Genomic DNA, 25560 nt, shown 5'->3' on the forward strand with positions numbered 1-25560 from the left:
ACATTAGTATCCATAAATTATCCTGCCATTATTGAACTCGCTACAGGAAATTCGTCGTCAGCAACCCAGTATACTTTAAAACAAAAAGTTAAGCGGCACATAAAAGATGAGGTCTCTCGCAAACGAGTTTTGTAATAGAAAAAGTTTGTTTAGAAATAATTAAGGAAATATAAAACGTTTAAAGGTGTAATAATTTAAGATAACTGGAGAAACTTGTTCAACTTTTTTTTGTCTCGTTTATAAGTTGTTTGTAATGTTATTGCTAGGTGACTACAGAAGCAAATACAGACATTAAAATTATCGTCTTATACAATCATACTACACTAAGTCCAAGGCTCTACAATTAAAAAGATGGAGGGATCTAAAGAAATTTCAGTCTAACAAAATCAATAGTACCTTCTCAGCCTTGAGAATCCAGCCCTAAATAAGCAACCATGATTGCGCCTCCTAAACCGGAGCGCAATTATTAATGTAAAACAAACATTACTTGGCGAAGTCTCTCACAACTGTATCATAATCAACAGCGCAATTCCTCCGGAACAATCAGCGCAATCTATTCACCAATTCATATTTAAATTTTACAAGGCGTCATAAAATCTGAATGTACGAAGGCAGGAAATTAGCGGAGTAAGAGGTATCGCGTATCCGCGGCATTGGGCGGGCGGGAGAGACTTGGAGAGCCGCACCTTCCGCCCGCGCCGCAGTCAGCGCCCAGCCGCCGTCGACACCGAACGCGTCTCGACGTCCCCCGCGAACCTCCGCGATAACGAACCAACCAAATACCCGCAATTCGTGAATTAAATCATCAATACTCATGTGCATGAATTAAAGTTACCTCAGATCTCTTCGCTGTGTTTTTTAGTGTTCGTGTTTCAGTTTATTTTCTCGTGAATTTGTACTTTCAAGATCGCTGTCTCGTGGACTTAACGGCGGTTTTATAATTGAGCTTTGTTGAATTAAGGTAAGTGGTTTTTTACGGAATAATAGAAGACATTTTGTTGTAAAATTCGTCTTTTTGTTGGGGTTTAATTTTAATAAGTGTTTCACTTATGTGCGTTGGCGTTTACATCTTAGTTTTAAGGCGTTTTTATTTGAAATATAGTGAGCAGATTGTCGCATTTGCTTTATTACTCTTAAATACACATTAGAACCGTTTGATAATTAAAGTAAGTACTAGAATCTTAACGTTTATTCTATTATTTGAGTCTTAAAATAATGAAACAAAGATATTTGAAGGCTGCACAAGTTTACCGCATATTTGAGGGCAGTGACTCCTATGTTGGCTGTCGTAGGTGTTACTACGAGTACGTAATCAACACTAGTAGTAGATACTAGTGGATGTGTTTAAACAAAGCTAGGTAAAATTATAATGTATGCTTAGCATATGCCAGATCGATACGATTATGGTTATTTTAAACCAAAAAACGACCACTCGTTGCGAAAACTTGTTGATTATCCGATTTTGAAAAATAAAATACACTCTCAAGAATTAGAATTTGGATTCGCCAATTCTACTATTGTCCGTAGTAGGTATCTAGTCATTGGTTTACAAGACAATAGCTATAATAAACCATTGGAAATATTCTAGCCAGCAAAACAATTTTGATCTTGATTATTAATAAATTGTAATAATGGCATCTCATGACATCATCATACAAGGCCTTAGCGCCTCAAATGTTACTAAAATGGAAAGGACTGCCGATAACTAGCTAGTACCTAAATAATACAATCTTTGAACAATGAGACGTCATAACGTACAGTCCCATAGTAAAGTTTAATCTATTTTAATGTTTAGAAGATAAGAGATTAGATAAGCACGTTCTAGCTGTAGTTTACTTTACAATGTATTACTATGTGCTTACTGATAGTGTAATTATCATAACAATAAGAATTGTTTTGTATGTAACTAATGTTCTAAAGCAACAATTACAACATTTGATCGTCTAGTCAATATTTTCTACCTTTGCGAAGGTCCACTTGCGTGGAACATGTATATATGAACAAATTGACCGTTGACCGTCGTTCGTGGCTAAGTAACACAGCTGCGCGGTTCGATCTCTGAGGTTGTTCTGTGGATGGGTGAGCCGTTTATACATACCGAGTTCTTCTATGTTTTGGAAGGCACGTTAAATTGTGGGTCCCAGCTGTCATTTTCAAAGATCTTTGATTCTCGTTACCAGTAGTCAGAAGCTTGAAAGTCTGACAACCAGTCTTATTGAGCGGTAACTATAACCCATGTTAGCTTAACTTGTGGAGGTCCCATTGGCAGCCGCTTCTTGAAAAATACAAATACATTTGTATCCGGTGAGACTGGAAGTAGACTCCAACATAGTTAGAAGAAAGGCAAGGCTGATTGGTTTTGACAGATAGACCGTAAGGTAATTACGATGTTTAAGTCTTTTTGAATATTTATAATTTTGTAAGCATTGAAGAATAATGCAAATTCGAAGGAACTTGTGACAGCGAATAATAATTAAAATTTTATTTAATATTCTTGTCACGCATTTTAATTACTTTCTCTGTGTTATTGTTTATTATTAAAATTTTCATATTATTATACGTAAAAATACCATGTTTTATGAATATTATTATGTAATTATTACGCAAGATTTACCGTTAATATTATTTTAATATATATAATGTTGACAGGAATACAAAGAAAATTTCGTTTTCTTTCTATTTTAATCACTTACAAAAGGTCACGCCAACAAAAAAAAACATTTTAAGGTATTTGCTCGAGTATTCCCAATCCACACTCTTTTCACAAAAGTGCAAACAATGGCGCAACGATACTATAAACCTTTCGATTAAACATATCTATCGTTACAACATCAATGCTGGAGCAAATTAGGTCAGTCCTGTAAAAACGATACGGTCATTGCGTTAGATCTTCACAAGTCGTAGTGATATAGAGATCGTTTTAGAAAGAATGAGAACGAAAGACGTATATAAGACAAGACTTTGTTTGCCTCTGTAGACTGGTTGGTAGTAAATCCGACTGCTGATCATGAGGTCTCTTGTTAGATTCCTCGGTCGGGCAAAATGGTATTTGTCTTTTCTCATTTTTATTTGAATATTTTCTAATTCCGGGGATTGGTAACGTGCCCGTTAAACGGCAATTATGTTCGCCCCCTATTAAATTGGACTAACACTGTGAATCGTTGGTGTACTTTTAAACACCTCTGCCCACATTTTCGGGTATAACCGTGATATTATGTATGGTAGGTATCTCGACTAGTTACTTTATTTTTTTGCTCTATCGTGGACGCACGTCAACGAGTTTTTGTTGGAACACTATTGGATAATTATCTCAAGTTTTTTTGGAGTTAGGTGGTACAAGACACTTTATTTTCAAGGTCAGGTACTTAAACAGATGGACTAGTCATTGACACACGACCAAAGTAGGCGACCAGATTTTGATTGTTTAAAAAAACAGGTTTCCAAAATTTTTAAAGATTACCGCTATGCCAGTACAGCGTAATTAATTTACATATTTTTAACATTAATGGCCATTATTTCCAGAAAGCTAAAAATAATTACGGACATAAGGGAATGGGTACCCAAGCGGGAAGGGTTGTGTGCCCAACGTACCCATGACTACGGGACCCTTGCACACACCCAACTTATCATCCCTAATTTCAAAAGACTTCGAAACAAATAATATGCAAAACATTTTTTTACTACGTTTTTAATAGCAAACGTGTGAAAGAACGTTCTACGGAAAAACAGTTTAATGTTTGACAAAGTAGGTTAATGACCTACAATGTGATAAGCAATGGACTGTTTGTAAATACATTGTCATAGTTTCGGAGAATACGCATTGCCGAGGTCGTGTGTGATCTAAAGAATTTTTATACGTTTATTGATCAAAGGCTTATTAATGTTCTCTTGGCTTGTAAATGCGACTCAGTTTCTCTATAGCTCTCTATGACACTTTTGCATCATATTATGACTCAATATAATCTCTGCTAAGCATTCCATCCAGGGCTATCACGTATCTCAGTTGACCACTATTTGAAAGCCTCTAGGCTGTACATGGTCGCCTTTCTAAGAATATAGTGATTAACACAATAGCAGCAGGTCAGCCACGGCGAGTGCAACCTGCACCGAAATGGCATTTTAAGGTAAAAGGTATTATACATTGAATACTAGCTGTCAACTGAGATGCATGATATGCATACAGACCCATTTAGTTATTCTTACGTATTTGAGTACAGGCATACAAACATTCATATTTATTACATACTAACAATAGGCATAGAACTTAAATGTACCAGTATTCTACATGTTCAAGAATAAAAAACATGTTATTACAAAAAAGAATCACTTGTATCACGATGTAGGTTAATGACCTAGTACAATGTGATAATCAATGAGCTGTGTGGGAATGGATCGTCATAGTTTTGGCAACTACGATAATAGGCGGAATAGATAATGTTATGAGCGTGACGTTATGAGAGAGATATAAGTCAGAATTTATGTGAAAGAAAGTAGAATCATTGAAATAACGTCTAAGTATTAGATCGTTATTACATTTGTTGGCATACTATTTTTTATTAGTTAAGATTAGTTTTCAGCTCCACTCCTGTTTGTTATAGCGTGATGTTACATGGCCTTTATCTCCCCAATAAATGGACTATTAAGAAAACATATGTATTAATTCAGTTAGAACTCAGTAGTCCTTAAATAAGCGTGCTCAAACGAATATACTCTTCGGCTTTTTATTATTAGTATTTAAATAGATTCATTATTATAACGTTCGGTTAGTGGTCAATCTAGTGTTAGTTTTGTTTAAGCCGCCTTAGGCTATGACATGGTTTACTGACTGTAGTAAAAATAATTGACAACAATCTTAACCGACTTTTTACGTGCCCTCCGAAGCACTGCGCACAAGTGTCACTCGGTTCAAATGCTACTAAACGGCCAACCATCTATAAAACGAATGCAATGATTCATAATAATGAAATATATTATGAGAAGTACCTACTCCCGTTAAACTCAAAAATATTGTAATAATGATCAAATTTGCTCTAAACTTAGGTAATGTAAAACAATTTATGAGTAAAATATATCGCGATCAATTTGCGTTAAAAGTAGAAACTTCTTTGTAATATTTACATCTAGAGCTTAACGTTAACGATCTAGCTGCTAGAGAGTAGTTTAGATTATGTACATATAATTGTAGAGATATTTACATTGAAAATTCTACCTGACCAGTTAAATAATTACGGAAGAATAACTTCAAATAGAGATACTATAATGACATAGTTACTGCTGACAGATTATTTTATTTATTTTAAAGATATAAAAAAAACATATTTCAGAAAAACTTATTGAAAAATCGATTCGCAAAGAAAACATTTAACAATAACATTGATCTAAAACCAAGGACTCTTATATAATATCAATAATAATTTTAGGAATTCACACTTATCAGCTGACCAATGTTATGACAGATGACACAATTGGAAGTGTTCCCGATGTTATCTATAAACAAAGAAAAGTAAACCGAAGTGATGACGTCACAAGCCAGATGCTCACACGCATACGATGTAGATATTTATTATTAATGGCCGTTTAGAATTTAGAATCAATTTATTTTTGAATCAAAACCCGGATTTAGCTTTGAAAGAAAGCTTATGAGGTTATAACGCGCGCCGGTAATCGGATTTGATGCTGGCGATAAAGATTTTTTTTCTTTTAAAATCGTGCCTGAGGCGTGATTTAGGAATTACAGTCAGGCCGTTACAAACGTGCGAACTGCATCATAATTAAAAGAATAATAGGAATGTGACAATATGTAAGTGCGAGCGAGAGACTCCGTTAAAATGACATGACTTACCCTCAGTTTCTGAGGTAAATTTAGCGGTAGTTTATCTATTCAATAGCGTTTTTTTGTATCTAGGTTATGTAGATAGGTTAGGTTAGTTCGCATGTTTGAAATGGCCCAAGTATAGTTTGTCTAAATGTTCTTTTGTCTTCTTTTCTATTTATCCGTATGAAATAGTTTGAGTAGATACAAGAAAATAATTTGCATTTCAAGCGAATTATTGGAATAATAAACTGCAAACAAAGCAACTAGGTGATGATAGGTAAAGTGGAACTGTAGTGTAAATATTAGGAGAGAGCCGATGAAAGAATTATATTATTAGTAATCAAGAGCTCTGTTGCTGAACGTTGAGAAAATATCGCTAAATTGCCAATTGAACATGTGGCGGCTTAATAAATAGCAGCCATATTGCGATAATGAATTTATAGTTTATTATGAATTGTGAAAGAAACGTGGTCTTTACTTTAGAGCTTCATAAATTTTAAGTTTTCACGCTAGATTACTAATAAGTAATATACAAGAAGATTTACGCTATCAATTATATAATTGGTTATTTTATTATTCTTTGTTTGACATTTTAGCCCTCTCATACTGGCCATAAACTGATTGATGTTCATTGAGGATACGTGGCTTTATGTGGCAAAATATCATTTTTTTATCAAAGTGTTATAATGTAATACGATTCACCGCTGCTTAAAAAAAATTAAGAAAGTATTTTAAAACATTTTATAATGATAACTACTTAATTATCGTTATAAAATGTTTTAAAATACTTCAAGCAATGAGAACATATTAAACCAATTTCTTTAGAGCGTACTTGTAATCTTTAAAACTGTTAATTATGTATAAATTCTAATATATTGAATAGTACAAGATGCGAATATTGATTTTAAATAGATAGAGTGATTGAAAAGAGGAAAGTTTATACGTAAATATTGAAAAGTATTTTTGAAAAATAACTTGTTAAGGCGGGCGGGACGCTAGTATGGTATAACTTACTTTTGAAAAAAATCATTCAATCGTAACAAACAGTGTTTTAAAACAAAACTTTTATTGCTTAAACATTTAAACGTTTAATAAGACTTATCCGTCTCAACATAGTTTTATGTGTTTCATTGCAATAAACATATAGGTGTGTGTACCGGTGAATATTTATTTTACACGTCGGCTACCGGTGGTCGAATTGTACGTAATTTATTATTACTGCGGATACCTCGTAACCGGCTTCCCGTTTATATCTTCTTGTTGAGTTTAAGTATTGAAAGGAGGAAGATCCTGGTCCGAATTATTTACAGTGATAGTAGGTAATATTGAGAATTAATTAAAAGAAAACTCTTTGTTTCGGATTCCTTACGCGATTTGTATTTGCTAAAAGAGAGTTAGTATCTTTTCCGTTAGATTAATTTATTAGAAAAAAAAATGGTATATTGCATTAAGTATATTAAGAAATACATAGGTACATTACTCAGTACCGGCTAGTAAAAGTACTTAATTACAAGAATACATTGACTTCACAAGTCTATATCACAATCAAGACCAAGGGACATGGAACGGATTAAAAATATTTGCGATATCCCACTTTAAGATCAGTTTCAAGGACTTTGATAAGAAAAAATACAAAATATTTAACACGTAACATTTAATCTCAGAGCCAGTGAGTGTATATCACCAATCTCTTCAATTACAAATTAATACCCACGTAATTCATTTATCCACGTTCCGCCAACATGACGCTGGCCTCTGCAAACAATCTCATCAATGTACTTAATTCTTTTGAGCTTCACTCAAAGAGAGCCGAGTCTGCAAATTTTGGACTCGGATCAAAGAATGACGGGCCAAGTTAAATTCTGTATTGTATCCACGCAAAGGAAGGCCTTGTTGACGAAATATTTGGAAAAAATTCAGACGATTCATTATCTCGAAATTGTCGTGTCTTTGCTATGCAGTAGCGCAATTCTGTATAATCTGTAATGTCGAGTATCGAGATTTTGATATTTAAAATGTACTAAGTGCAAAATATTTCTTACGCAGCCAAGTAGAGGCGCTAAACAGATTTTCATGTAAAATTTCTCGATAGCTACCCCGTTGTCGGTAGTCGATAGAAGTCTTAGTAGTGAATCGAGCTACAGTAGCTGTTAATGTATGTAGTAGGTAGTAAAACAATACCGAATTTACAAACAGAAGATTTAGAACAGGAAAGCTGTTTAATCTTTTTAGGTTATGTAAATAAACATATTTTTAGCAGGATACACAACTTGCTACATGATTAGTGATTCTGAGCCACTGAACAAAATATGATTGTAAAATATTTACGAATATTTTTATTTTACAAGTATTTTGATATTTCATACAATATGATGGAAATAGGAACAGGAATTTCCACAGCTTCCCCGAAATAATAAATATTTATAAAACAGTATTTATTTCGTATGATTTATTCGTGTACACAATATTACAATTTTACTGGATATTACAATACCCTGAAAACAGGTAAAACTGTATAGCAAAGTTTCAAGAATTCCCTATTTTGAAAGCTGGAATTAGGTCTTTTGGGACTAACTGCCCATGTATTGCGAACCTTTTTCCTTTATATTCATTCCGTCATACGTGCTCGTCATTTGTTAGTATTACGCACCTGACCTTTCGAATGACATCACCGATAAGGACTTTACGTCATCCTAAGCCGCCTAATACCAATATTTCTAATCAAGTTTATTGATAAAACATACGTATTTTCATATGAAATAAGCTTTATTCGTACTCGTTCTAATTGGAACTCCGGACACCGAATTTTTTTGCAAAAATCTTTTCACTTTAAGGGAAATTTCTCATTTCTAATACTTGTTCTATAAGGACAAGGACCCTTTTCAGTTTGAAGAGTCTTAGAAAATTAATAATTCCGTAGTTCGCTGATTCCTGACCTTTTATTATTCAGCTCCCGTTTATTATAGAAGATATAGGTAGGTATTCTTGTCGGTTTCTCTGTCGACCTTATTATTTACAAGACGGAATTCAAGTAGTGTGAACAAGTAGTAGAAGTGAATTCATTTCGGCTGCTTTTGATGACTCCTTACTAATTGTTCTTGACTCCAGTACAACAGATTTCGAATACAATAATACAAGTCTTGTCGAACATAATAATAGGAGTAAGATAACGATTCCGGCTTCTATTTAAGTGCTGCGTAAAAACATAGTGATTTTCCTCATATCTGTACTATTAATTTCTCAACTGTTGCCGTAACTATAAGGATCAATATCTTGAAATGACGGGAGAGTAATAGATTTATGCTTGAATATTGGGGAAATTCCTGTATAAATACTTGTATGATTGTCCGAATTGAGGTTTTCGGTTAATGAAAACCTTGTAAACAAACTCCAGAATTCCCAAATACTTCAGAATACCATCAAATTGTTACACGTTTTTCGCTAAAAGTTATTTCGTTTTGATGAAAAACAATGTTTGAAAATATTTCAAGTTTTGTTCATTCGTTCTGATTTGAATCAGAAAATGTTTTAATGTCCAAAAGTCCATAATTCTTCGTTTGTTTTTGTTTTCGCCAGACGTTGTCGGGTGGATTTATGATGGCTGCGAGACGTTGGTACACAAATGGATGTTGCCAGCCATCTATCTTTGTAATCCTATTGTCTTCTCGAGATATCCGTACACCACAGGTGTTCCCGATGTTCTATTTTTAGACAAATGTTGAGGTCTGTAATTCATGAGATAAAATCTTAGCAGGTACTTTGTGTGAGGACAATAGTTCCAGATTCATTGTGTTATTGTAAATAATAATTAGTCTCATCTAACTACTGTTATAAAAGCTTGATATTGACAAAAATACCATTAAATGTTTATTGTTCATATTAAAACATTCATTTTTATTTTTTCTTCCTTAATTGTTCATTGTACTGTATACGTAGTTAAAAAGAAAAACTTACTTTTCATAATACCGAAAGCGTTGCGCTCGCAACGAGACAACGTTTTTATGCAGTTTGAATTTATTAAAAAAAAAAACGCAGCAATTATTGTACACAAACTCAACTCCGCGGAGTATTTGAGAACCATTTCAAGTTTTTATTTTCCACTTAAAAAGATATTGGTATTTCGATGAATTAAGTAACATTCTAGACAGATACAAGGCGCTAAAGCTTTCCCTTCCCGGTTGTAGATGCATAAGACGGCCCAAAACAAGATGGGAATCTGTAGTGCATATGTCCAGGACAGAGCGAAATGAAGGAGAAAGATCAGGAAGACCGACCCCACCACCACGTCATGTGATTCATAGTATGGAAGAGAGAAAGAAAGAAAGAGTGAGAAGTATTACTTTTTAGTTAGTAGTTAGTCGTCTTTCTAAAAAAACTTCCAAATTAAATTGAAGTAACAGTGTCAGCTACTTGTTTTATCGCTAAGAATAATTGAAAAAGCTCCTCACAAAGCCCGGGGATTACATTCACCGTGGCTCCGAACTTTTTTCATTGACCCATCGATTCGGGCCAAAAGCCGAGATTGGGCGGTCCTAAACAAACTGTTAGGGATAGCAAAATACAAAACGAAGTTGGAGCATTCCTTTGTAAAATGTTGTTGTTACAATTTATTGTTACTGTCAGTTGCGATCTGAGACAGTACGTGATACGATCTTCGCTAACTATAAATCTAAGACCCGTTGTTACTTTTAAATTAAAGAGAAATTGTTCGGATCGTGTCTGATATTCGTTTTATTTGGTGATAAATTGACTGGAAAGTACTTTTTACATTGATATATTGGCATCTCTTATCAGAGAAAGACGAAGAAGAAAGTTTATAAGCATCAGCGTAACTTATAATTTATTGACTCTAAAATACACTACTAGAACTTTCTTTTATCTATATGAAGAAGTATTTCAAACAAACAAATAGTGATAACAATTGAGACGTAACCATCAACTTTTATACGAAAAATTGATTGATACAATACTAATCAAGGTACCCAAATACCCTTTAAACCGCTTTTCAAAGTCAAAGTCAAATATTCTTTATTTCATAAACTTTAACAAGTATTTGAAATCGTCAAAATATTTTTTATCAACCACCGTTTCGGAAAAGCTGTTGCTCGTGAGAAGAAAACCCAATTTTTACAAGACATTTATAATTTCTTTCACTCCATACAAAAGTCTTCGCAATCTCACTACGTTCTTCGCAAGTTTCAAGACAGGGTAGACGGTATCCGATGTAGGCTAAATGTAAATGTTTGCTCCAGAAAGGTATTTCCAATTGTAAGTGAGGATGCTCAATTGCTCCACAAAGCCGAACGTCTCACTCGGCCTGTGTAACTTGACACTACGTTATGTATTTAGGTTGAACTAGTGGCCTATCGATATATGGGATTTGAAAATGCTTTTAGTTAGTGTGATTTTGAGATTGATGGACTTTCGACTATCTTACTTGTGTATGTCACTACTACTCATGATAAGACATTTATAAATACGATTACTTGAACAGATTTAACTGATGGCTTCATAAAACTCTTTTTTATAGGAACTCTTAACTTAGATAACTTTTGTTTTATAAAAATGTATCAGTCTGAATGACAACTAGCTTAGACTATATCGTTAAGTACCTCAGATTATATTTTTAAATTTGCAATATGTAAGTATAGAAAATGTGCTGGTGCCTCGGTGGTCTCGTTTCGTTTCTATTTATATAGCAAATATGGACATAATATGGCTTTGAGAACATAGACACGATTCGGGGAAATGTTACCACAAAGCTCTACTGTAAAACATCAACGGAACGAAACGTAAAAAAACTGGTTCGCATTTTGTTAATGTCATAAGCCAACAATTTTCACACAATCCTTGTGTACAAGGTTTGTGACTGGTGGAGATATTCAAATTTCAAAATTTAGTAAGTGCAATCTATCGTATTTTCTTTAACCATCGTGTAGAATGTAAATTCTGAAACATTTTCAAAACAAAACATAGCTCGGTATAATGGAATTGTGTTAAAAAATTGCAGTGGCATTCTTGCAATTTTCCCACTAATTTCCTTGCAACGTTGCTACGTAAATAAGCTACAGGCACGCTATGCTTTTTACATAGACATTAGCTTATAGTCCAACAACTCAATCTAGAGCCTTGTATACAAGGTGTGCGGGTGTCGGAGTCATATACAATTTAGAATTTAGATCGTCATTTAGTCGCAGACTTATGTGGTGTTCAGAAGCGCGATTCTCTACGGTCGGTAATATCGAGTAGGTAACCGAGAGTTTGACATTTAAAACGTACAGCAAAAAAGTTCCTACGGGTCCCACTAGAGGCGCCGATTCGAATTTCATACAAAATTTTTCGATAGCTAGCCGGTTGTCAAAAGTCGATACTGGTAGAGAATCGCCCTAAAGTTTCGTGTTGCACAGCAATTTTTTTCTTTGAAAATCTTAATAATATACTCGATACCTAAATCGTGCATTATAAGTCTCCCTACTAAGTTGTCAGACTATGGTTGTGTTAGTGCTGTGTGCTACTAAGAAATACAAACAAGTTTTTTGCTAATACTTACCTGCATGACTCCTGAACTTAAAAGTTTTACTTGCATGTTGATGGAAGTTTGATCTCTCACAGGTCAGATTTAATTTAAACTATTTCTTATAAACTAGTATAGGGCGATTTATTTATTTTCAGATAAATTGGGTACTATATTTACTACACATATTATTTTGGAAGATCTGACATATTAAACACTTAAAAAACCGGAGATATGCGGTAACACACAAAGTAGTTGAATTGAGAACCTCCTCCTATTTTGAAGTGAGTTAAAAATTATTCCACACATACATTACACACGATTGTGATATCTCATTTATCATAAAGCTGCCAAAATAATATTATTCAGCTGAAACTGAAAGACATTCTAAGTGACCTTAGTGTTTACATACATACACTATTTAAATTAAGAATAGTTTTGATATTTCGTGTCAAAACATAAAAGCATTTAATATCAAAATAAATAACATCGTGTGTCACCTATGTTATTTAAATGAGCTTGCAACACAATATTTTAAACGACTGTCATATTTAAAAAATGATATCATATTAACTGTCACTTTATAAAACAAATATAAATGTGTTTTATTAATTCTGTTGCCCTATTTCATAATGGCGGATTAAATTAATTACTATTGCCGAAAGATGAAAACCATATCTGACTTTCACACACATTCTGTTTGATTTAGAACCGACTGACTTGATGATTTACAGACTAACTACTGCCCAAGACTTCGTTCGGCAGAAAAATGTTTTCTGAGATAAAATACCACAAAAATCTGTTCGGTAGTTTCCACTTAAAATGTAACAAACATACAAATTTACATAAATCCTCATATACTTTCATATTTATAACATTTGTAGTATATTCGGGGCTATCGAACTGCATCGTTATTGAAATGCTTGAATATAGAAAATGATTAATATAGTACAAAAAATATGAGTTTCTATAATTAAAATAGGTCAAGTAGATGTCGATGTCGCCGTCTCATGAAATACGAATTGCAATATCGCATTTTCTTGAAAGACGATCTGGCTATCAACATTTTTGTGTGGAAAATTGTCCGTCCTACTTTTTTTGGTTTTATTCATTTTCATGCTTGATAGTACTAGTGAATGATAAGGACATGTTGCTTGATATCAAATACCAGATATACCTCGATGTAAAGTGTTTCTATAAAATTTTAAAACAATTATTTAAAGACTCAAGACCTAACCATCCCTTTTTCGGGAACGTGATCTTTTCTCAGTAGTATGTAGAACAGTAATAAGTTAAAAAAAACTGAATAGGTACGTTATAAGTCATGTAAATCTATAACAACCATTTCTATACAATTTATTGTGAACGGGTCTTATACGCAATCCATATATTTAAGTTACTGGTAACTTTTTTCGAACTCGACGTTTCAACCGATTTAATCATTTTAATTCGAATTATGAGTTACGATAGTTTAAATTCGTTGATTATTTCCTTTGTGAGTACATCACACTAGATTAAAGTGGCTTTAGTAATGAACCGGTAATGTCATTTAAAGCACATTATGGCGGTAACATGATGCGAGATCAGGTATCATAAGATTACGGCATGCGGCCTCACTAATAAATTGGATTCTCCCATCGCTAGTGAGACGCGATTAACAGATTGCCTCACACTAGGTGGGAAACTATCAAGTATCGTAGACTTTAGAAAATTTGGTGCCAATTTGATAACAGAAGAAAGAGAGCATATAAAGCTCTTGATAATTTGTAATCAAAACAACACTAGACAAAGGTTTTATTCTTTTTAAAAAGACGACACCCACTCTAAGAATTGCTTTTGCGTCGCTGAACCTTTTTAGCATACTAACATTGCGTACAAAGTACAACCACACCTAAAATAAGTTGAACCCAAGACCTCCCGAAGTAGTAATAGTAGGCTGACTATCAGCTTAATCACTGTACCACGTACGAAGACTGTTTGGTAAAGTCTAGTTTATTATATAATAGTTATTAACCTCAAACAATTGATTCAATCCGTATTCTGTTACTTATATGTGTATGTGAAAATTATTTACCAATTCTGGAAATATATTACCCTGACAAATGTTATAAAAGGAAGTTTATTGAAAAGTTCCTCAGTAGAACCGATTTATAGTCTCATTGAAATACGAAATTATGTTCAAACTACTGGACTGTTGAGATTTATAGCGGAATCGTGAAGTAAAGCTAAAGTATTACAGCGTTATTTTTATCACTATTTTGTTAGAGCTGAGCCGTGATTTAGGTAAACGAAAAGGTATGAAAAAGCGAATCACCATACACGTGTAAAATCGTAATAATACCGCAAAAACATGAACAAGTCCTTGGAAGCTGAGAGAGCAAAACTTCTCATATATAATTTCATATAGTCCAACAACTTAGTTTAGCCTTGGCATGCACGATTTTCTAGTTAATATAATAATTCTTATTTCCATAAAAATATATTAAATAGACCATCACCATTGGCTGCATAAGTCTGCGAGTTACTGATGTTCTAAATTCTAAATATTGTATACCGCTGTATCCGCAAGTCGCAACCTTTGCATTGATCTCTAAGTTATAAGACTATAGCGTTTCAAATATTACACGAACGTTGTCATGCCACCTCTGTACATTATGTAACACTGTCCAATAGCAGCCAACTGTCCAGTCTCAAACTTTGTGTTCAAATGAAGCCGGCGAGCCGTCCAACTTTATGTTGGGAGTATCACCATCCTGCATATAACCTGCAAGAGAACTAATTTTAGTTCTAGGACTTTTGAGCCTGACGGTATTAAAGGTTTAGTGAAATTGCTAAGGAATGCAGACAGCTTGTTCGCTACAAGCTGTGTACAGCGTTTTGTGCTGTTGTATTAAACTACTTGTGTACAAACCCAGATAAACTGCGCAAGTCAATTTATTTTGTTATTATAAAAATTTTGCCATGTCACTTCCTAATTAGTGATTGTAAGTCCGGCAAGCGAAAAACGGCAAAATAGTCTTTTGCATTATATGCTTATGATTGCTTGTCGTGTACATTCTTATGATAAACGTGAACATCTCAGTATGCTACTTTCCAGCAAGACTTAAAACGTAATCAAAATTTACATTACGGACTTTCAGTAGACAATCTAATTCATACCAAACGATTGACAACAAACACTAAACTATTACCCTGTTATTCATAAAAATATATGAAGTTATAAAAGGCTTATAAAGAGTTTTGTTTCTTTCACTCCTTAGCGAAATGAAAGAGAGAAAACATATGATAATATTTTTTTAAATAAAATAGGTTTATAGTGAGTTTATGAATAAAAGGGTTATTTTTCAGATTAACTACAACCATTTACTCATTTTTCATACAAACATTGTTGACAGCAAACTCGATAAAAACCAGCGCTTAGTCATTTTCCAATAACCAGTCAATATGTTCCAGTCTGTCTAGCGGAGAGACCTGCGCTTTCCGGTCAGTAGGTGACACTTAATAACCTTTTGTACCCATCGTCGGGTTCTCCGAACTATAGGTCCTACCCTCTGCCATTTCATCTCGATACACGAGCTTATTAGTTATGGATCATGTCACTTAGATAAACTCTACGGTCATTGACATTTATGATGGATCGCCGAAAGTCGTATTTTCATTTCAAATTCTTTCTTTCGTTAACACTGTTAAAGCTATCTTTATTATAAAAAATAATAGAAATTTACTTCGTAGTGAAGTAAATTTCTATTATTTTTATAACTGAATCATTGCAAGTATCCGTTAAAATATTTTTTGTTTTCAATCATGCAAATTTCCCGAAGAATAATATAGAAATTAGTAAAAGGTGTTGTTTTTTTTCAAATAGGTGATTGTCACACGTACCTCAGCTCATTTGCAGTAAAATCCCGAACTAATCGTATAGTCCTCAGTGGCATCTGTTTCTAAAGCAGCTTGTGAGCATATCCCAGCTAAGCCTGTAACGTTATCACGTAAAATGAGGACTCCAATCGATTCGCTTCCCAAAGCTTTTGAACGAAGCATTAAACCGTTTGCCAGCAGTGCTCCCGTTTCGCTAATGTTATTGCTTTCAAGTTAAAAGATTAATTATTCCGATAATGCAGGTTTCAAGTCGAGCAAGTGGTTAGTGACGTCACTTTGACGGTAAAAAGTTTCGCGCTAACTCCTTGGTAATCGCTTTTGAAAATGGTTCTAGGAAATGGTTAATTCCGTAAAAGTTAAGAACCAAATTATTCCTTTAGAATTTTAGTACGATAACAATAATAATGCCTTATTCTCGTGTGATGTTGGTAGCCAAGGAACGCCACAAAATTGTCGCCTCTGCAAAAGTATGGTTATATTTATCAGTAGCATTACCTATCAGCCTATCATAACTTAGGTTACGTAATAACTTCACATTTTTGTATATACTAAAAGTAAATACAAATTCCTCATTTCTATTCAATCTAGCACACTCAAAACAGCAGTCTTTTTATCCCCTTTAAGTAAAAAATGAGCCCTATTTATTTCTCTGTTATGACATTCAATCTATATCTGTAAATCTATTCATTGAATCTAATCTAAGGTTTCGAGTTCATCAGTTCGAGTTTGAATGGCACAGATCACGGTATAGGAGATAGGTAAGATAATTTGCATATGAATGTATACGTCGCACGTTTCTCTATGAAGTTCCATGTAAGCTTCGTAATAGATTCAGTAATGGATGTCGTTCTTGTTTGATGGGACGCCTTAGATATGTTGTATTTATTTGTGATTTAAATAAGGTCAAGGTACAATTTCTGTTGACTGTAGTGTTGCATTTATCTGAAAAAAAAACATTTGACATGCCAAAGTCCAAATCAATATACAAAGGGATCCTAAAATTCTATTCGATTCAGAAATTGACAAATTAATGATTGTAAATTATTTCCAGGCAATGATTTGCAATTTAGTTGGTTATCTACTTATCTAAGGAACAAAATATGAATCAATAGTAATAGCATATTTATGTATAACCCTAGACTAACCCTTATTTTTAATAAGTTTCTGAACAAGTGTTTATAAAACTGTGTCAATAAGTCCTACCTTGATAAAAAGTAAACATTACACGAACTCTTTACCAAAATTTGCTCACACACTCCACAATGTATCATACCTTAAAAGCCTTGAAAATGTTCAACGTTTCCTTGAGAGCCTAATTTATATGGAAATATTGAAGCGTCAAGTGTCTAAGATAAATATAAACTCTTGAATAATAAGTATCATTGAGTTTGAGAGTTATTGAATGAAATAAATATATTTAGAATATGCTCTTGTAGTTGCTATTTTGGTTCGAGTCTTACGGCTATTTTAAGCTAACATTCTAGGCTAGATTTCGTGCTATCGTGCGTTTAAGCCTTCCAAAATATCGCTTAGTTTATTTTCCAACTACGACTGCAAGATAGAGCTAATTGGAATACAATACAAAATAGCCGGGTCCTGACTGCGCGAGCAGCCTCGTGAGGCAATATCTCGGTCCCGCTCATTTCGATCTGAAAGAAAAGAGACCTCGCGAGGCTGCTCGCTCAGTCAGGACTCGGCTATTGAGTACAATACTGGATAACAATAGACCAAGTTCCACTGCAATAGAGGCCCTTTATTGCAGTGGAACCTATTCTCATCCAGTTTGTACAATATGGGACTCCATATTATTACTAAAAACTATCAATATTTTAAATGCCTAGAAAACTAGTCTATTACATTGTGAACCGCGTATTCAGGTTTCAAAAGAAAATTTTAAGTTGTTATGATTCAACTCCGTTTTTTAACGGACATTAAAAATAGCAAAAACAACAATGTATTTTTAAGAAGATCTTAGTTTATCTAAAAGTATTTCCACTTCTATAGAAATAGAACACTATTTACCAACTATCTATACTGTTGTTGAAGTTGATGTATTGTTTATTCCGAACATTTTTCAATGTCGAACTACATACGTAGACGACGCTAGATTTCCTCGCGTAAAACTTTTAGTATTCATGTCAGCGAGCGTTCAAAATAAATACGAGAAAACTGAACTTGATGAATGTATCTAGTTTTGAACGATGGAGTTTAAAGATAGTGTTGTTTGTTTCAGGTATTACATTTAGTAAGCTGGGATTTTGTTGGAAAACCTAGGTAAGGTGCATTATTTTCAATGACACTCTTATTCTTTGGTTCGTAGAGAACGTAAGTAGGATAAAAAATATCGAAGTTATTTTAGATACGAGTCTAGCTTAATTGACGATCACCGGGACCTGTATTTTACGGCCCTGCCATACCAAAACGACGTTACATTTTAATATCATCATATATAACATAGTTACTCATTTTATAAACTGGCGGTTCTAAAGATGGTCTTATCCAGTAAAAACTAATATAAAGCTCGAAGGCCAAGTGATGTCTTGTAATATTTTTGAATCAATGACATATTTACCAATTCTTTATCCTAAAAGGCTCGTTAAAAGCCCGCCAATCAACCTTAAACAGTCATACCAAGGAAATAGGAAACTAGGAAGTCACTGTGAATCGTCTGTAGCCATTCACAAACGCTTTACGATACTCTCTCGCAGATTTATTGAGTATAAAGAGAAGAGTTATTGACCGCACTTTAGTTTAGTTATTGAGGGTCGTGGTGTCTATGCGGAGAAAGACTATTGTACGTTCCGTAGAAAGATGTTGAAATAACGTCGGTAATGGATTAAAGATCTTTTGAGATTGTATGTTTAATATTCTTGCGGAATGGTTATGGGTTACAAGAGTGGAACCGGGGCTTTTGTCTGATGGGTGTTGAATAGTTTATTCCAGATATTTAATTTGATATTTGAGACTTAGTCAAATGTTGTCGGTGGGGTCATTATCTATTTAGCTCTATTCTTGTGTCAGCTAGTGTATAGAATAATTTATGAACTCGAAGTAACTCCGATGATAGTTGACCATAATGACAAAACAAGACTTATTTTTATAATGTGGTATAATGTAATTCAAATTTACCTTTAAAATACGAGCATGAAATATGCGTATAAATCTTGAAGACGACAAACAAAGTACTTTCAAAACAAAAACACGGATTGTATTTTTAAGGACATTTCATAATAGGGCAAAGCTTTTTGTAATGCAATCACAAAATCTTATAATATCCATAGAATACCTTGAATATCTATCAACATATTTTCCACCACTGATTCAAGAGATTCACATTCCTCGGCAACCTAGTTACAAGTTAAATTATTTGGTTGGCGTGCCACTCTAGTGCGGTACAAGTGGCAACTTAAACTACTTTCCGTGTAGCGGCTCGACCCCCGTTACATCCAATTATTTCCTTCTATTTACCGTTTTCTAACTACGGGATTATATAGAACTTTAGTTGTACATAATGTGGATTAAATAAGTTGCTGTATGTTCCTTTGTTTGACAAGTAAACAAATTTTCATAAGGCAGGCTTTTACGGGGCTTACTTAAATTTTGGAATCCAAGAGAAAAGTGACGTTTATTCCAAAAGATCGCAATTGAAACCATCGATTCTCGAGAGTTTGTCATCTAAAATGTACTGCCAAAAAAGTTTTTACGACGCCCACCGGAGGCACTTATCATATTTTCATACACATTTTTTCTGTAGCTAGTTGGTTGTCGATACTCGATAGTAGCAGAGAATCGAGTTACGGTAGCGCACTCTACAACTATCGACTTTATGGAACAGTCTAGCTATGGAGGAGTTTTCTATGAAAATCTGATCAGCGTTTCTAGCGGGCGCTGTAAGAACAATTTTTGCAATACAACATGTATTGCAAAAATTAGATGTCCAACTCGCGCTGCAGAAAGTTTGTTTGATAGCTGCTAAATAATGAATAATCTCATTCAACAACATGCTAAAATGTTAAAATCTATACATGAATAAAAACCTAATTAGTAATATCGTGAGCCATTTTGTCACAATATTATTATTAATTTTTAACAACCAACTCAAATCATGATTCAGAACAGAACATACAAAAGCATTGTTTCAAATTAACAGAAAATACATTTATCATGAGTATCCAGTGTAAAGCAATTTGACTGTTATTTTTGTTAATAGAATTTCGGCATCAAATAACTTCGAAAGTTTCACGAAATAGGGTCGGGTATAAATAAATAATTGGGATAGTCTGGCTCGGCCGAGTGCTACATTAATTATTTATGGAAACGGTGGAATACCGATAGTGGCCGCTATTTTTACCTGATCTAGCCTCCGAGCTAGGCGTGAATGGAGATCGTTAGTACTTAATGATGATGACTTACCGTAACTACCTTTCTATAGACCTATTTATACTCCGAAGTATCGAATATACGCTTAGTTTATGATTATTTTTTGCTACATTTTTTTATTTTGTTTAGCATTTATAGCGCGTTTCTCTACCACTATCGATTATAGACAACCAGAAAGATTATAACAACCACAACAGAGAAATTTGGATGAAAGTCTGATCAACGCCTATAGCGGGCGCCGCAGGTACTATTTTTGCAGTATATTTTAACTTAAAACTTTAGGTACTCGATAGTACTGATTGTAGAGAATCGCACTATCTAAATGTATCTGTATCTTGACAAACTCAACCATAACAAATTTTATGGACTGCCAAGTGACGGGTACCATAATACAGAAATAAGATCTCAATCGAATTTTATATTGGATTAACTTCAAAAAGACTCAGAATTATGGCATCGAGATAATGCCATTAAAGAAAATAAAAACACTCAGAGATGTTTATTTTGAAAATGCGATATTTTATCTTATTGCTCGTTACTGAAGTTTTTCCTGTTCAAATAACAATGAGCGAGGGGGAAATATAAATAAAAAGTCGCTCAAAGTTTGCAATCTGTGCTTGGGGTACAATAGTCGTTGGCCGACTTTCGCGGATTTGAGACCCCAATCTTCTTTTTCTGAGACACAGACCACCAGTTCGTTTTTGTTGACGTTAGGGAAACCGCCGGGATTTTAATTCTAAAGACTTCTTAGATGTCGTTAAAATACTATTTAGACTAAAAATAATTAAATTTAAACGAGTCTAGGTTATTATTAAATAGTAGGAAAATAATGCAAGTCAATCTTAACGATTATTAAAGTACGAGTACCTATACTTGTATATATATGAAATGATTTCATAATGAATACAATGTTTTAGGAACGCCTAAAATACTTCAACATTCACTGTCTTCTTTCAAAACAAATTATTTAAATATGCTCTACCAAATAAATATAACTTATTGACAGAAACATTTTTTACTATAATTTTGATTTAAGTAGCGACACTTTTATAAATAACTCCCGAAACACAACAACATAAATTAATCAACCAATAATACGACTTGAGTACCTCAAAGGTTCGTAATTAATTTAAGAGCAATAAGATTACAAAACCAAAAGGAAAGCTTCAAGCCAAACACCTACATTCTATTCTTAAACAAATGATTCTTCGAAAACAACTCTTTATTAAGTCTTTGTTGTTCAACGTTCAAGAAAAATGTGTCAACAGCGTATTAACACGCTTGAGCCAATTAATTTATTAGGAAAACACTGTTTTTCACTTATTATTATGTTTGCTACTTCGTTTGATAAAGGGTATTTACACGCTTTTAGTGTAAATAGTGTAAATCAAGGAAAAGGCTATTAAAATTATCGTGCTTCTGAGAGTAAAAAGATGCTATAGGATCAATAAACCTAAGTTAAGGAACTTAAAATTTTCGCGTTGCACATTCATTAGATAGGATATGGAAAATTACGCGAACACGTATTTTATCTTGGAATACCTGACGTATCGGCGTAGGTTACACTGACCGTAGTCACAAGCTGATTGATTGAGTCAGCCCGTAAATATAAGTTTAAAAAAATTGATGTAGTTTTTAGGCCTCCTAAATTATAATTAGTTTTGTTTCACAATTTTCAACGTAAATAATTCCAGTTTTACTATTTTTGGAAAACAACAATAAATGTCGGAACACTCGTAAAAAACTATAAGTTATTGTGAAATAAACGCCATCGTTTTAATCATAACGGTTTTTTCATAGCCAATATTGTAATTAAGGGAACGCGACCTACTTGTGGAGTTTATAAGATGGTTCTAGAATGTAGAACAGTTGTAAATTGAAAAGTTTGATTGTGTCTGCGTACCGACATTTAGATAATTCCGTCAGCTCTTCATAAATATTAAAATTTTTAAACCTAATTTTAGAGAAAGTGGTAATTTGAATTAGGTCTATCCCACTAGTCCCGTTGTGTATACTTTTTTATGTTGATGTATTCAAAGAAAACCTTTTTACATTTGCTATTTGCAAATAACGCTATGCCTCCGTGGCGCAGTGGTTTAGGTCGCCACGCCGATACCACTGCAACGGGAGGTCGTGGGTTCGATTCCCACACGGAGCAATTATTTGTGCGATCCCCAAATAATTGTTTCGGGTCTGGTTGTGCTTTGTGTCCGTTGTTTGTATGTTTGTAAAAAGTCCCCGCGACACAAGAGCAATTCTTAGTGCGGGAGTTGTCTTTTTTAAAAAAAAGAAAAAAAAAAAAAAAAAAAAAAAAAAAGTCTCCCCGTATCAAAAATTTTTCAGGGAGACTTGGTTTTTATGTTTAAGTCCTATAAATCTATGTTTTTTTTATATATTCTGAGATAAAAGGAGACTAGGACTAAATATGGAATCCACAGAGAAGAACGCAATAACATACATGAATTGTTATGTTTCATAAATTGAAGCTACAATGCGAAAATGACTTCAGAAAGCATAAAAATTGACAATGCTCTGATGAAAACCAAAGTTTTTCAATAAAGACAGATATTTCCTTCCTTGCTTGATATTTGAGAAGAGCATACGATTGGCGAATATCCAACAAAGTAATATCGTACCTCCATTGGATTCTACTTCCTTATCGTCAACAGTAACCGCTAAAACTTTTAATCATCATCGAAATCGATCAATTCACCAGTGGTTTGCTTTCGAAAAGTTTCTGAACAATGCCTTGCGGGGCGTTTTCTACCAGATTTGAAATAAATTAATAATACACTAATATTTCTACAATAAGACGTAGGTCAAAATTTTGAAAGTTTACTTTCACAATAATGTACCATCAGTAATTTATATAAAGAAAATTTTAAATCTTAAACACTTATAATCGGGACCTACATGCAAAAAATAATTATATATTAACCACATATAAATCTTTTGAAATGCGTATTTATTTAAGCATAAAAGTCTCAGGTTATAGCAGTTATTTCTGTATCTTATATAACAATAAGGACACATGTGACAAGAGGGATTTTCCCGCTAAAATGCCATAACATCATTTTTCTCTTCCTCGCAATATCCGGTCCTATTTCAAGGACCGGCTGCAATCTCCGCTGGATAAAAATAAATTATATAAAATACATAATTCTTTGTTAATTTTAGATGTTTTTTTTGGGGACACACTGTATTGTTATTGAAAGTTCAGAGGATTTGTATTCTGAAAACAATTTCCATTTTTTTCACAATAGTGTGATAGGGACTCACCGGTTTGAAACTACATTTAATCGAACAAAAATCTATCTTATTATTTTACACAGCTATTTAGACATATTGCCTATATGTACGAGTATAACGTAAATAAAAAATGCTATTCTGCTGTCGAGTAATAATGTATGCAGCAGAAAAATAATCACAGTAACAATTATATTATTATAGTTTACAGAAAGTCTGGAGGATTACTGAAAACAATTTATTCTAACCTCATGATGTTCATCAATACACGTTCATTACGCTTAATCGATAAAACTATTTTTGCTACAAAATATGCAGAAGGAATGGTGCCTATTTGTAGCACTTGTCAGCTTGTCACAAATGAAGGAAGTGACTTATTATGTTCTTTCTGTCTCGCGTGTCTGACGGAATAATTTCCGTATTAAGTTCATCGCTCATTGCGATGAATTGTGATGGGGAGCGATCTCTTTTGAAACAGTGTACATTCATCTAAATAAGTATTTAAAAGAAAGTACATAGGTATGTTTATCAGCAGTGTCTGGTTATTGTGGCACAAACTACTTGTACCACGACAACCAGACAAACAGAGTTCAGTTAGTAAGTCAGTTTGAATTCAGATGGTTGTGTGAAGGCAAAAACTTTGATATAGAAATAAATAATAAAAGTAATGCTTTCGGAAATAAGTAATAAATACAGACAGTTATAATAGCACGCCAGTAACCATACATAATAATAACTACTTTTTACTCAATATAAAATTGATTTGCGTAATTCTTGAGCTATTTATTTTATTAAAGTACTAATCTATGACAAATTCGAAAAATCTTCACTCATTGAATTCTGAAATTCAAAATTGCATTCTGAAACCTTATATAATAACAAAAATCTCTTTTTTCATTATTTCGATGCTTATATTCCTAAACTAAAATTCTATAATAACAGGCTACATTGTATTGACTTCAATAGTGTTATATTTTAAGCCGACTATAAACGTTTTCATCGTAGCTAAGAATAGACCGATACCAATTTCCCGTCGGCAAAATCTTTATTGAGTAGAAGAAGCAAACTGTACACTTCCTTTCATCCGGTCTGTATTTAGAAAAATTGTTAATAGAGAAAGATTAGAAAATCTCTTACCTTTTATTATCAGACAAATAATTAAGCATCAGCTTAGAAATATAAATAAGAATACAAAAACTTATTCGTACAATTTTATGCTAAAGATGATATAAACTATACAACTACAATCTTTTTAGATTTACGGTGAAACTTAAATCAGATTGTTTTTCAAATTTCCAGTCTGGTCGTGCTTTGTGTCCGTTGTTTGTATGTTGGTAGTCCCCGCGACGCAAGATCAATTCTTAGTGCGGGAGTAGTCCTTAAAAAAACTCTCTATTATCTATCTCTATATTTCACCCTATATTAAATCTAGCTTTGACAAGAAATGTAGCTTTGAAGTTATCAAGTAGAAAAACCTATAAAACCTTTATTTACTAAGCTTTGATGATATCATTACTACGATTCTCAGATATTTTCCGTGTGCGAAACATAGCGAGGTTTCGCAATCGGTTAGCTCACAGAATAGGGACACGGTTAGTGTAGTGTGTGGTGGCGGTTGGAAAAATCAAAATATGAGGGTGGATGGACATTCGTCCGCCTCATATACACGAAGTCCTGTCATCGCTGCTCCAGTCAGCCTGGGACCACGGCGAGTGCAACCTGCGCC

General features: G+C 33.6%; 1 protein-coding gene across 1 annotated transcript in view; it reads left to right on the forward strand.

Annotated features, from left to right (window-relative positions):
* The first annotated feature begins 689 nt into the window (after positions 1–689).
* The window catches only part of LOC142973137 (protein qui-1), a 108486-nt gene continuing 83615 nt past the window's right edge, over positions 690–25560 (forward strand). Inside the window, exon 1 of the mRNA XM_076114715.1 lies at positions 690–961. The gene's annotated coding sequence lies outside the window, so the exon portion shown is untranslated. The remainder of the gene's footprint in view (positions 962–25560) is intronic.

This window comes from Anticarsia gemmatalis, chromosome 5 (assembly GCF_050436995.1).
Source record: "Anticarsia gemmatalis isolate Benzon Research Colony breed Stoneville strain chromosome 5, ilAntGemm2 primary, whole genome shotgun sequence".
Lineage (NCBI taxonomy): Eukaryota > Metazoa > Arthropoda > Insecta > Lepidoptera > Erebidae > Anticarsia > Anticarsia gemmatalis.